The sequence below is a fragment of the Scatophagus argus genome, chromosome 11 (genome assembly GCF_020382885.2).
Source record: "Scatophagus argus isolate fScaArg1 chromosome 11, fScaArg1.pri, whole genome shotgun sequence".
Taxonomy (NCBI): Eukaryota; Metazoa; Chordata; class Actinopteri; family Scatophagidae; genus Scatophagus; species Scatophagus argus.
Genome location: NC_058503.1, coordinates 24,412,802 through 24,418,801, shown reverse-complemented (window position 1 = coordinate 24,418,801; position 6,000 = coordinate 24,412,802). Strand labels below are relative to the sequence as shown.

The 6,000-nt window shown below is 41.4% G+C and overlaps 1 pseudogene; it reads right to left on the bottom strand.

Annotated features, from left to right (window-relative positions):
* Nucleotides 1-1,281: 1,281 nt before the first annotated feature.
* Nucleotides 1,282-3,931, bottom strand: LOC124067638 (annotated as a pseudogene).
* Nucleotides 3,932-6,000: the final 2,069 nt, after the last annotated feature.

The following is a 6,000-nucleotide window of genomic DNA, read 5'->3' as shown; positions in this document are numbered from 1 at the left end:
CAAAGAAAGAGAAAAAAAAGTCAAGAAAGACAAACAAAATTCTAAATTAAGAAGAAACAGAACCCAAATTAGAGATTAATGAAAAATTAAAGTAAGGGGAAGTAAGTGGAAATAGAAAGACTAACTGAAGGAAAGAGGAAAAAGAAAATTTATACTTCACATAACCAAGGCGAAACGCATGCAGATGGAGGGGCTGCGGCAGTGGTCGTCCCCGAGAGATGGACTGCGCATCTCTGTCTCCCAGGAGGGAGGCAGTTCTATCTTTAAATCATATCCGACAGACCGGGATAAGGCGATCTCTGTGTTGTTTACCAGTTTGAGACGATGGGGATACTCCAAACGGTTTCTCCGGAGCATTGAGAGCAGCACACTGGCATCCCTCCATCCCACGACAGGTGCAGTCTAAACGAGTATCCCACCACAAAATGACGATCGGCGAACTGCAATAATTAATATATATTATATAATCCGCACAGTGATAGAGGCATCTCAGTGACTGGAAATTTCTCTCTTAAAGAAAAAAACGTAGTTTATTGCATACAATGCAAAGAGTGTAAGCTACCTTATATAGGGGAAACAGGAAATACAATTCAGACCAGACTAACACAACACTTCTACAACATCAGGGAAGGGAAAAAACTCCATTAGTCCATCACTTCCGTTCCCACTCCGGACAACAGGGGTTAGGGATAGTAGTACAGCCCTAAATTGCTACAGCCCCATATAAATCTACCACCTACCTGTAGCACTCCACCTCAACCACCTGTAGAATCACCGGTAAAGGATACAGGCTCCAGGGAGCTGAATCTGGGAGACATACAAGCGTTTCCACCCCTTCCCAGACCTAAAAACAGAAATCTCCACCCATGGAGACCCAGGAGTCCTGACTATGTGCTCTGGTATGTCACGGGAGCGGTGGTAGTCCGATGTGATCGAAATCATCATTCCACAAGCTCAGAAGATCCTGGCAACTGTATGTAGGCTTCACCCAGCATACTGTGGTGTTTCTGCACAAAACTACACAAAACAAAACATACAAACACAATAAACCAAACACCAACAGTGGAGAGCCGTGTGTCTGAAGTTAGTTCAGTTTAAATTGAGAAATTTTTCACTAATTTTCACTGAAATATTAATTCCCTCAGGAAAACACACTCTTGGCCTTATTGGTCTTGGTGGATGACCTGTTATGGTAGATCCTCACACTGACATGCTAAAATTTAAAAATGTGACTTTTTAATGTATTTGTTAATTTAAAAAAACTCTCTCAAAGACAGACACTCGAATTCTTCTAATGAGGACTGACAACCAGTTGTATAGAACATACCAAGGTTGGGCTCAATTCAGTTTGTTTTCCCTGACATTTCACAGCCGTGCTTCTTCCTCAGAGGGAATCACAGTAAGTAGTGAGCAGGTGCTACTGATGAACCCTAGCAGGAGGGAAAACTTGTTCCTGCCCACAAGGCTCATCCACTTATCTGATTGGTCCAACCCTAGGACCCAAACCAAGTCTCCTTGGGTGGTGTGGTTTGAAAGTAAAGGGAAAACCCACTAAATCAGCTATGAAGAAATGTTAAAACAATGACAGGGATACCACTGGTTGCTGTAGGATTTATTAAGATAAGATAATATAAGAAAACCTTTATTTAACCCAGAAAAGGGGAAATTGCAGCATTACAACAGCAGGGTACAAAAACAGCACTACGATAACAGTTACAGAATAAGCGAAATATAAAAATAAACATAAAATAGCATCTACCTATCTAAAAAATAGAGAGAATGAAGACATTTAGTTGGACTACAGTCTCTCCAAGCCACTGTCTTCAAAACAAAATCCAAGATGGAAAAAAAAACTCAGGATGAGAGCTGGAAAATTTTGATCTCTAAAAACTATATATCCCAGAGGTCTAAATGACAAGTGAATTGACTCAGAGTAGAAAAACAATGCACTGGCCATCACTGTCCTCCATAACATAAGCACACATAAAAACATTCTTCCTGTTTTAACATATACAAAATGTTAAGGAGACTACTGCAAATATTAAGCTGGTTGTTAAGTACCATCTAGAAATACTATACAGGACAGTATTTGAAACATTACATTTCTAGACATTTAATCCTTTGAAGGGCACTCATTGAAATACTTGTAAATTCAAAATTTCAACCCCGGAGTGTTGTTGGAGCAAATAACATGACCATTTTACTTTTGTAACATTTTGAAAAAAAACAACAAAAAAAATTCATGTAGAAAATGAAGTTGAACAAAGTGACCATATATGGATCCTTGCCCGTTAGAGGTTTTTTTAAAAAACAAAAACATGGTAAACAATAATAACAATAACATTAGGCCTGTCCTTCATGCTATCCAATAACAATAATAATAATAATAATCACATTAGGCCTTTCCTTCAGTACCAGATAACAGTAACAATAACATGAGGCCTTTGTATCATGGTATGTGTATGTACCAGGCAAGTTCTCAAATATGGTCACTTAATATGTGTGTGGGAGTGTACAGAAAAGTATCAATATCTCAAATACTCAACATTTCAAAATATGCAAGCAACAAGTCATCACATGGCCATCTGCTTCCACACTTACAGACACAACCATTGTTCCAGTTCCCACATGTAAAGCACACTCCCAGTTCTGGATGAATTCAAAGCTCTATCAGTAACATTGGATGTTGAAATAACTCAGTTTAATGATACAACAGTGTCTGTCTATTGCATTTTGGCCTCACGGGAGTCAGGGTGGAGGATCTGAAGAGTGGCAATGACTCTAATAGCTTTTCTAAACCAAGGGTACAACAAAGCATAGATCACAGGGTTCAGACACGAGTTAACATACATCAGAAAACTCATTAAGGTTTCAGTTGAAGAACCAATCAAAATGTTGCGGCCTGTTAGAGAAAGACAGTAGTATGGAGAGTAGCAAATTAGAAAAACAGCTACAACAACACCAAGAGTCCTGGCTGCTTTCAGCTCTGATTTTTTTTTTCACTAAACCTTGGAGTTTTCCAGCTGCAACATGAGAGTACATGGCACGAGCATGAGACACCGCCACCACAAACACTCTCAGATACAGACAAAAAATGACAGTAATGGGAATAATAAAGGTAACAAGGTCCACATCGCCTGCAATATTAACTACACACTCTCCATAGCAGGAATTGTACCTGCCTGGTTGTCTCAAGTGATCATGCAAAATGAAAATGCTGTAGGAAAGGGTACAGATCCAACAGAGGCACACACTGATGGTAACTAGTTTCTGTGTGATTCTGGTGGGGTAATGCAGAGGGTCACAAATTGCGATGTAACGGTCAATTGATATTAGCACCATGCTTCCTATAGAGGCAGAAATGAGAGTGACAGATAGGAAAAAATACAGAGCACACATGAAGTCACCCAAGACCCAGCAGGTCCCAGTCAGCAGGATTTCAACTGGCATCACCAGGAGGCCCACAAAGAAGTCTGAGACAGCCAGAGAGAGGAGGAAGAGGTTGGTGGGGGAGTGGAGCTGCCTACAGGAAGAGAAAAGCACCATCACAATCTATCATCACCAATATATTCAAAAAGTAACTGGTGTGCCATAAAATCAATAAAGATGTTTGAAAACCAGTGTCAAAGCAGTAAAGTGAGACTGAACTTAGATATGCAGGGGTTAGTTAAAAAAATTAAAAAATGTTTGCGAAGCTTTAGTATTTTAGGTGCAGTTTGGTTTTGATGCATCTTCAATTGTATTCTTCTTCCTCTCTTCGCTATTTAACAAATCTGTCAACTCTCAAAAAAAAAAAAAAATAGTAACAGTTTTATTCTCCCAACTCAGCATTTATTATTGGCACATTAACATTTAGTAAAGGGTTTGTAGATGCAGAAGATTTAAGGCATTAAGGCCCCTAAATAAAATGTTCAACTGAAAGTTCAGTGAATAGCATACTTGAACTTTTTAAGCATTTTAAGCCAATTAAGCATTTGGTGTCCCCCTAAATGTTCAGATTTGTAATTTGTCAGAAGTTGTGGATGTTAGTAGGGATGCGAACCATCAATATGGTCAGCTAGAAGAATTTATTTGTGATATTGATATGGTTCTTCCTCTGACAGCCAAAGTGGATAATGTTGCTAAAACAGATAAAATGCTGATAGAAATTTTGCATATGAACTGCTTAGTACGGTTTAAATGACTGAACACTGAGGCATACATCCACAGCCCAAATGAGTCAAAGTGTGAGGTATAGGTTGATCTCAACTTTCCAATTAGGTGGGACCACTTCGCTAAGGGCTGTGCAGTCTCTGTACTCCCGGGTGCAGGAGTCTGGTTCACACCACCGGCAGTAAGTCAGACCTGTTCCTAGTGCATGTTGGCCTTCGGCAGGGCTGCCCTTTATCACTAGTCCTGTTCATCATTTTCATGGACAGGATTTCTAGGCGCAGCCAGGGGTCAGATGGTGTCCAGTTTGGGAACCACAAGATTTCATCTCAACATTGCGGACAATGTTGTCCTGTTGGCTTCTTCGAGCCAGGTCCTTCAGCATGCACGGAGACGTTTGCACCCGAGTGTGAAGCCGCTGGGTTGAGAATCAGCACCAAATCCGAGGCCATGGTTCTTGCCCGGAAGAAGGTGGTCTGTCTCCTCCAGGTCGGAGGAGGGTTTCTGCCTCAAGTGGAGGAGTTCAAGTATCTTGGGGTCTTGTTCACGAGTGAGGAAAGATGGGAGCGTGAGATTGACAGACAGAGCAGTGCAGCGACAGCAGTAATGCAGTTGATGTATCAGTCTCCCCTGGGAGGTGTTCCAGGCATGCCTCACCGGGAGGAGGCCCCGAGGAAGACCCAGGACATGCTGGAGGGACTATGTCACTCGGCTGGCCTGGGAATGTCTTGGGGTCCACCCAGAAGAGCTGGAGGAAGTGTCCGGGAGAGGGAAGTCTGGGCATCCCTGCTCAAGCTGTTGCCCCCATGACCCGGCCCCAGATGAAGCGAAAGAAAATGGATGGATGGATTAATTTAGACAATATCCATAGAAGATAAATGATAATACAAATGGCTAACAAGAAGTTTCATGGACTGTTTCCTTGTTATTCCATGACAAATCAAGCAGATAAAGGTTTGGAGTTAGTTCTAAGTGTTACATATGCGTTTGGTAGCTATTAACTGAATTATGAAGTGTTTAGGGTTAAACTCTCTACTCAGATTCTACCAAATGATGTTAGGAAGCCGCTTCATATAGCACATAGATATTGACACAAAAGCATACAGCAAAACTAACACAAGAGTTTCTCAAGGCAAATAAATGTAATATTCTTCACTGGCCAAGTCAGTCACCTGATGTCAACACAATAGAGCATGCTTTTCACTTACTGAAAACAGGCTGAATACAGAAAGAACAACAAACAAGCAACAGTCAAAGGCAGCTGCAGTACAGACCTGGCAAAACATCTCGAAGGAGGAAACTCCATGTCTATGGGTTCCAGACTTCAGGCAGTCATTGACTGCAATGACTCACCCCCTCTGCAATGGGGATGTGTGCATAAAAATAGCTGTATAGTGGTTAATGTCACACTTTTGTCAAATGTATGCCTGTAAAGCTTAATTGACATGTCTGTGCAGATTATCCTGACCAGTTCATCAGAACTGAAGAAGCCTTTTGGATGAGAGCTGAAGCGTATTCACTTTTAAACTGAAGTCCAGTTGCCCCAGCTTAAGCTCTTCTACCCTTCAATGACATAGTTTTCGTCTTGGGTGCTTCTGTTCAAGCACAACTCAATGCCTCATCATACCATACAACCAGGAGTTAACCACCGAGGTCCACCACTGTTTGATCCAAGTCGCTCCCATTAGGTTACATCATAACAAAAGCGATTGCATCATGTGTTTATGTTCATGCTCGTTAGCTGTTCACACCTCAGATCACTGTCAAGTCTTCATGTGACACTAATGAACTGCTCAGTGCCTCATAATAATGTGTGTGTGTCATGTTTGTTCGCCACAGCACACACACAGT